We start from the raw sequence: 8,893 nt of genomic DNA, 5'->3' as shown, positions 1-8,893 counted from the left end.
TTTAAACGTACAGCTATAGTCAGAATAAAAGTGAAGAACAACAGATGTTTAATTTACATGGGAAAACAATATCGAAGGACTCTATTTGCAACACAAGTGAAGCAGCAGTGGGAAGTAGGATCAAATACCACTTCTATATCAACAGACAATATACACGTGAAAGAATACATACACAGGGCAGAAAATATTAAGCAATATGTAAAGGGACAAGGAGAGTCTAGAGCTTCAGGTCGCAGCTTTGGCTAGTTAAAGAGTAAAGAATAAGAAATGTTCTTGAGCGATACTTCCTTGAATGAGGAATTGATGGCAAGGGTAAGTGGCAATGTGAAGTTCAAAAGGTCAGAGGGCATTTTCTATATCAACAAGCTATAGTCAATTGAATAAACACGGTAGGAAAAATCAGCCAGCGTATATGGAACAAAGAGCATGCTTGGTGGAGCAAAAGTAGAGGTGCTCACAGTTTCAGTATAGGAGAATATGAAATGTTGCTTCTAACTTCTACCATCGACATCAAATCCTGCCACCGTCCAGCCAGGTTGGGAATATCCTCTACCCTTGGGAACAGTCCCGATTCGCCTCCCCCTTCCTTCTACCTTGACATTAGGCTGTTGATTTTGCTCATTCATGACTTGGACATTTCCCCCATTTGCGTGTTGAGGAGCATTCTTAGCGACTCCGGCACCAGTTTCTGTTGGAAATGGAATCGAAGCATCTTGAACTGGGTTGTTCGGTGCAGTTCCCATTGGTTTTCCATCCCATGGATAACCACAAGTGCAAACTTTCAACAATTTCTCTACAAAGTAGGTTACGCACACACCTAGGCCAATACCTTCTTACACATGCACAAGGCAATCCCAACGAAAGAGCAGTATTAACGAATAGTTAGCCCATGACATTTAATAATCAATGTGAAAGTATACCATGAGAGTGCTGTCCAAGCAATTAACTACATGTATTGATAGATAATTAGATATGACCGATAGTTTTAGAAATAGAGTTTACATGAGGAGGAGACATGGATGCTCTACTTGGGTTTAGGGCTCAATCCAGTCGTCTTTTTAATTTCTTAATTCTAGAAAACTGAGAGTTACTGCTTTCTTGAACCTGTTAGAGATAATAAAATAAATAGAGAAAACCTAACAAACAATAAGAAGTAGTGAAGTTCGTAACTTCATTCAGAGATGATCTTACCAGATGATTTAATTCTTCACACTTTGCTTAATTTCTTCCTCGTCCTTCACAACTTTTGTTGCTGCTTCCAAGACGCCGAGACTCCAGTTGGGTCACATTGCAGCGTCTACTTAATCTCCCCCAGACCCGTGAGAATTTACTGTGACAGTATACCTGCCAAGTAACCCAAGTATCATGGTAGACCATGGAAGTATGGTTATAGTTCCATTCCATCATTCCATTAGTGAAATCCATAGCTTACAAATTTTTTCAAGCCAGTAAACGAAGAAGATTTTCAAGGACTATAAAAACCCTAAAAATAGACAGGACTTTCCGTTACAATGTCTAGGTTAGGAAAGTCTTTCTAAAACCAATTGATTATCGGATTTTACCAACTTAACAACCATTATCCGGGGATTCCTGGATCCGTTTTCATATCACGTTCTAATCTCCAATCAAATAGAATGAAAACAGAAGATTGATTAGATATAGTAGCTGCAGACAAATCTCGTGACTGTGATCAAACGACATTACCTACATCTCATCTCTTGATGAGTTCTTATTTCAGAAAAAATGTTATGATGATTCTCTTTGGTGCTGCTGACCGGTGGAGGTTGGATTATCTGAACTATGAATAAGGAGTCGAGGAAGTAAAGACTCTATAGATCCGCCTCTTATTTAACGATCTTCTCAAACTAGCTAGTTTGTTTGGTATCTGTAGATACCTCCTTTCCAGCTCATACATAAAGGTTATCCTTGAGTTAATTTGCTGCTAAATGAAGACGGGAATGCATGGCTGAGGGGGCCAAAAAGATCAATTCGGTTCATCTTGGACGGCTGGTAAGGCTGACAGAGACCATATCATAGTCAGAAAATTAGGAACTATAATCACGAGGTTGAGAGAATTCAAGGGATTCGGCTCTTAGCTCCATAGTTTAGCGATCCATATAGGAAACAACATCTGAAGCTAGATAGATGTTCATTCTAGAAGAACTACGGAGTTCAGGGTTCGCTTACCCTAAACTAGCTGGTCTAGAAACTATGAAGTGGTATTTGTATAGGGATAAGGATTAAATGAATAGAGAATAGAGAATCGAGTGAAGAAACTAACTTTTTTGGCTTACCCTTCATAGAATGACTATTTATATGGCTTACGCTTATAAAATGAAGCCCGCCGAAAAAGAAATGGGAGAGTGAAGGAAAGGGAAGCTTGGATTTCGAAAATGGAGCTGGTTGTTTTCCATGAGAAGACGTTGTGTTAAACTTACCTATGGAAATGACTGGAAGGGGGGAAAAGGTGTTGTTGATGAGCTAGACTTGATCAGGCTTACTGGGGGACTCAGCCTCGTATCCACGTGATGTTCCTTGGATACCAAGGCTAAAGCCGAACGATTGGAGTGCTTTTTTGGGCTAAACCTATTTCAGAGAGTTCTTTGGGCTTGAACATGATGTTTGCTTGATAATGGACAGAATAAGCTTTATTTGCTGCTTTGCTGAGACTAGGCTGGGCCTAGTGAAATGACCTCACTCATCAAATCATCTTAGAAAGCTCTCCCTCGTCAATAAGCTCCAAATTTAAAATATCTAAAACCAGTTGGTTGAACTCGATTGGTTCTTTTATAATATTCCTTATAAAAGAGAATTACACAAATCATATATAATGATATAATTGAAATTAAGGTTATGGATTCCTTTTATAAATATGTCTGTCTTATCAATTGATCCAAAAACTCTTAGATCTCTCTTTTTTAGAAGAGAAGGAATTTAATGGAGTTATTTCTTTCCATTTTTTTTCCTAGTTTGGTGTAAAACCCTCACTGTCAATACTAGTTGTTTTTGAATGACACCATATACCTATGACCATTTCCTTCCCCTAAAAAATGCTAGTTCCTTCATCAAAGGCCAGTAAGCAGCACAATTATATCCAAAACTATTGTGATAAAATGCTACTCATTTCAAAACAACTCTAACTAGGTAAAGGAATTGGCTTCTTAATAGCCTTATTGCTCCTTGTTAAGATGCTAATTATGTTATTTAATGAGCCCTCATGATGGAAATGATATTTTTTAAAGGAAGAAAGCGGCTCCTTTTTGCAATTGAGTGGGTAGCATCAATTTCCCTGGTGTAGCTATGATGTCATTCAAAAATAACATAAAAAAAAAAAGAAAGTATTGCATGGATTATTGTTATCACCAGAAACAAATTAAGTTGTAAGCATTAAGATAAATAACTAATATTATATGTTGTTGCAGAAACGAAATCAAGATGATTGGCTGGAAGATAAAAAAACAAAAACAAAAAAAGCATGATGCTTGGTTGGAAAAAAAAATGATTGACTAGCTATACATGGGCCAAAGCTCTTGGGTAAAGATCGTTAAATATCATTTTAATTCAACAAGATTATAAAAGGGTGGTACCTTAAAAAAAAAAAACTACCACACTTCACACCCAAACACTCTTTAAAATATGAACATAAACTTTTTAATAATTATTATTTTATAGGTTATTTATATAAATTCATATCATTTTCATGATTTCATATGAGGAATTACCTTAACCAAAATCATTGATTAAAGCCTTATAAATTGAAGTACATGAAAGAATATAAGAAGTTATATTCATTTTTTACCCTACAACTCTTATCAATAATGAACAAGAAAGTATTGATAAGAAGGGTTTAACACCAAGCATAAAAATAATTGGAAAGAAAGAGCTTCAATAAATTCTTCAACTCTTTTAAAGAGTAGAGATCTAAGAGTTTTTGGGCTTCTTATTAAAAAATAAACATATATATAAAATAAGTTCATAGCCTTAACTTCAATTATATCATTATATATGATTTACGTTTTTGCTCTTTATATAGGATATTAAATAAACTACTTTAGTCTAATCTTAATCGGTTCTAGATATTTTAGGATGGAGCATGTTAAAAAAGAAGCTACTCAATATAATGTACTGGGTAGGGCCAATTAAACAAGGCTTATTCTATTCAATATCGAACAAATATCATGTCCAATATCAAGATTTGTTTGCAACTACTATAACTAATCAATCTTTACCTTTCACTTTGTTTGATTAAAAATTGAAATACGATCTAAAAATGGATCTAGAAATCTTTTGATAATAATAGTTTAGTTAATAAAATCCAATAATTGATTGATTTTAGAAAAGTCTTCTCAACCTAGACATTATAATCAAAAGTCCTATATATTTATAAGCTTTTTACAATCCTAAAAAATCTTCTTCTTTTATTGGTTTAAAAAAGACATTTAGGTTATGGATCTCATTAATGGAATAGCTTCCACCATCTATCAATCTCCTACTTTCATTCTGTTTGATTCAAGACTATAAGATAATGTGATAACATATCTAAAAATTCTATAGTAGTGGTAGGCTGGTAGCTGGGTTGGTGAAATTCAATAATTGATTAGTTTTAGAAAAAATTTTCTAAACTAGACATTGTAACTGAAAATCCTACCTATTTATTGAGTTTTTGTAGTCATTAAAAACCTTCTTTTACTATCTTGGGAAAGAACCATATGCTATGAATCTCACTTATAGAATAGAACTATAAACATCATCTTATTATCTAATATGATAATTAGAGTTAGTATAATCCAAGACAACTATACTGTAATAATAAATTTTCACAGGTCTGGGACATGAGTTGATAAGAATAAGTTTTTTTAATGGAATAAACTACATACAAACTATCAATGAGCTTTCTAATTTATGGTTTTCTTTGTTTTTTTTTTAATGGTGATCTACTATGATAGACACATATTATATGTAGATATTTTTATTGTATATTTACATGTATCAATAATAGTCAATAATATGCACATCATATAAACATCATCTTATTATCTAATATGATAATTAAAGTTAGTATAATCCAAGACAACTATACTGTAATAATAAATTTTCACAGGTCTGGGACATGAGTTGATAAGAATAAGTTTTTTTAATGGAATAAACTACATACAAACTATCAATGAGCTTTCTAATTTATGGTTTTCTTTGTTTTTTTTTTAATAGTGATCTACTATGATAGACACATATTATATGTAGATATTTTTATTGTATATTTACATGTATCAATAATAGTCAATAATATGCACATCATATAAACATCATCTTATTATCTAATATGATAATTAAAGTTAGTATAATCCAAGACAACTATACTGTAATAATAAATTTTCGCAGGTCTGGGACATGAGTTGATAAGAATAAGTTTTTTTAATGGAATAAACTACATACAAACTATCAATGAGCTTTCTAATTTATGGTTTTCTTTGTTTTTTTTTTAATGGTGATCTACTATGATAGACACATATTATATGTAGATATTTTTATTGTATATTTACATGTATCAATAATAGTCAATAATATGCACATCATATCAACATATCAAATGAAAAAAAAAAATACAATTTGCCAACAATATTAACATGTTAAAAACCACACATCTCATGAACTTTAACTGTGTACAATAAGAAAGTCACGAGACAAATACTATATTTCCATATCAAGGAATTGATTACATTTAATAATTCCAAAATCAACATATACTTTCTCTTAAAAAGCATTTCTTTATCTAGCAAAATAAAGGTTGCCTTTTCTTGTGAAATCTTTTTTTTTTAGTTTTTCAAAAAAAAAAATTAAGAAACATTAAACTAAAAAAACGTGTTTACTAACTGAGAATGAATTTTTTTCTGAAATTTGAAAAACACCAAAATCATTATTTCCCAAGGTCTCTAAAATAAAATTAAGGGCCTTATTTATATATAATAACATGTTTCTTTGATTTTTAATGGAAAAATCTCTTTAGAATATATAAATGTGAAAACTAGAGATGGAGATTAAAAAAAACATTTTTCTGAAAGTAATTATAACTAGAAATGCCTTCGATTTCCCTACTTTTTTTTTCCCTTCTTTTAAAAAGCTCAATCGATGTTTGAAGGGATTGAAGAGATAAAAGTATTTTCATTTTCTTGTCTTTTGCTTATAGGAAGGCACCTCATCAATTAACATTCATTTTTCATCTAGAAAAAACAAAGAGAGAAATAAAAAAAATAAAAAATAAAAAGATTCGGTGAAAGCATGGCCTTTTTAAGGGGCTCGGCCATAACATTGTTTAACCTCGAGTTCTTAGCTCAAATATTTATCTCTATTACATTAGTCATGTTTAAAATGATACAGATATGCAAGATTATTTCTAATGAAAAAAAATATATGCAAAACACAATGTAATTTGACTAACAAAGAAATTGGTTTCACTACTACATCACATCACATTCTTTTAAATACCTTAAAAATCCATTTCCACCATCCCATAATCATGCTATCCATATTACTCTAATCATTCAACTAATACTTTCATTACTAACAGGAATAACCAAGTTTTGACAATGAAAAGGGACAAACCTTCTAAGCTTCTTCCTCATTCAACCTCACAACACAAATTCTCTTTATTGACATCTTTATCTTCTTCCTCATATCTTCAAGTGCTTAAACTTATCCACACCCCCCATCATACATAAAAAATCATAAGTAGTATCACCAAAACACCAAATCCAAGACTGAAAAACTACAACATCGTTGCATATCAACCTGCTTTAATGTAAGATTCACTAGCTTTATCTCTATATCATGTATCTTTGAATAATTTTCTTCAATATATCTAACATAAAAAAAAATTCATAAAAAAATTATATTTATTGTTTATTTTTTAATTCTTAAAAATGAAATTTATTTATTCTCTCTGCATCACAAATCTATGAATAATTGTCTTCGACATATCTAACACAAATTAAATAAAAAAAATCATCAATAAGATTTCAGAAATTCTTTTATTATTTTCTTTTAGATTCTTAAACACTAAGATTCACTCATTCTCTTTGCATAACGAATTTTCAAATAATTTTCTTCAATATATCTTACAATAAAAAATTAAAAAATATCAAATAAATTTATAAATAAGATATTAATGACTGAGATTCACTAATTCCAGTAATTATTCTTGTGGTTTTTTTTCTCAGAAATAAATTAAATCACTAGATAAACTGATTATCGAAACTATATTTGATTATCAACACATAATTACATATCCAAATAAACGAGAAGCGTAAAACTTACTTCCTTAATTGAAGTTGTTCTTCTTCAATTATCTAAAAAATAACAATGATTCACATTAAAATAAATAAATTAAGTAATAATTACAATAATAATAAAGAGAGAGAGCAGAGTGAGACCGTCTCGATGTAGGTAATGACAGGAGCTTTTCAAAAAAGACTATCAGGTCTGACCTCTAGTTTAAACATCATCGAAGGATTTGGAGATGACAACAATGATGCATTTATATTTCTATTTTGAAACAAATGTGATATTTTCATCAAAAAATTTGAATGATCATCTTTTTTATTAACAAAAAAATTAAATAATTATCAATAAAACAAATTCTTAATTGCAATTTATGGATTAGCTTATGTCTTAGCTCTCAATGATTTTAGGATCATATTTTCATATCAATTTAATGCATTTCTTCATATTTACTTTTAATTATATGAGTGAAATGTTAATTAATTATTATTTTACTACAAATAATGATAATTAACAGGTGCGACAATTAAAATAAATAATCATCTATGATATTATGTAAATTTTAAATATATACATAAAAGTTATAGAGCTAAGAGTCATGATAATTGTGGCACCAAAATTAACAATGAATGTGATTCTATTTAAATGGAGGGGGTAGTTCATACCTTCTTCATGGTAGAAATTAAGAAGAATTTGGTCATACTTGTGGTATTAATTTTTTTTAGTTTATTTAAATATCAATAAAACAATACTATTTTAATTATTATTTTTAAAATTTAGATTGGTTCAATAGGTTAATGTAAAACTTAAGCTGACCCTAATTAAAAAAAAAAAAACTCAGCTACCTGGTAAAAAATTCAAGTTAATTTAGGGATTTAGTTAACTCGGATTTGACCTAGTCAAAACTAAATCATCAACCCGTTAATGTTTTTCTATCAAAATAACTTTGCTTAGATTTTTTTTTAAATTTAAAGAAATTAGATTGACCCTTTATCATTACCCATTAATTTTTTTCTATCAAAATAATTTTGTTTTGATTTTTTTAAAAGAAATTAGATTGACCCTTTATCATTACCCATTAATTTTTTTCTATCAAAATTGTTTTGATTTTTTTTAAAGAAATTAGATTGACCCTTTATCACTACCACTTGACTAGAACATTATTCTATAGCTAACTCCAAGATCAAGTTTTCAAATTTTAATAAAAAATAATTAACCTGATTATCCAGATTTCTTTTCAAGTCAATACTAAGTTAGATCCAGGCTACCATAGCTACCATTTTTTGGTATATTCTGGTTTTTTAAAAAAATATGAAAAAATGAATATTCTACTTCTTGATCCTTCTATTATAATTTCTTGATCATGCACTAACAATGCATATTCCTTCATTCTATATTTGTACAAACACAATCGATGTTAGTGGCAACACACTTGAAACCTTTCAGAATGTGGAGACCATGCATGTTCGAGATAAAACAGTGATAGCAAGCCTGACAAGAAAAGAAAGTTTTCGCCCTTGTGACCTTGAGGCTATATAGCTGTGTGCAAAACAACTCGAGCACGGCTAGCAAGTCAAGAAACGTCAACACACTTTAGTTTTGATAGTGGAAGTTAATC

The 8,893-nt window shown here is 30.3% G+C and overlaps 1 long non-coding RNA gene across 4 annotated transcripts; it reads right to left on the bottom strand.

The window, feature by feature from the left end:
• LOC105129595 (uncharacterized) lies at positions 1-4,693 on the bottom strand. 4 transcript variants are annotated; one of them, XR_843106.1, is made up of 3 exons: positions 4,681-4,693; positions 1,003-2,996; positions 1-793 (listed from the first exon to the last, which is right to left on the bottom strand). It is a non-coding gene; the product is annotated as an uncharacterized LOC105129595 (long non-coding RNA). The 4 variants fall into 4 exon arrangements; XR_843102.1 differs by having other exon boundaries at positions 789-1,104; positions 1,192-2,996; XR_843103.1 differs by having other exon boundaries at positions 789-1,344; positions 1,776-2,996.
• Positions 4,694-8,893: the final 4,200 nt, after the last annotated feature.

This window comes from Populus euphratica, unplaced genomic scaffold, assembly GCF_000495115.2.
Source record: "Populus euphratica unplaced genomic scaffold, PopEup_1.0 scaffold16.1, whole genome shotgun sequence".
Taxonomy (NCBI): domain Eukaryota; kingdom Viridiplantae; phylum Streptophyta; class Magnoliopsida; order Malpighiales; family Salicaceae; genus Populus; species Populus euphratica.
The sequence above is the reverse complement of the archived record's forward strand: the minus strand, read 5'-3'. Positions and strand labels throughout refer to the sequence as shown.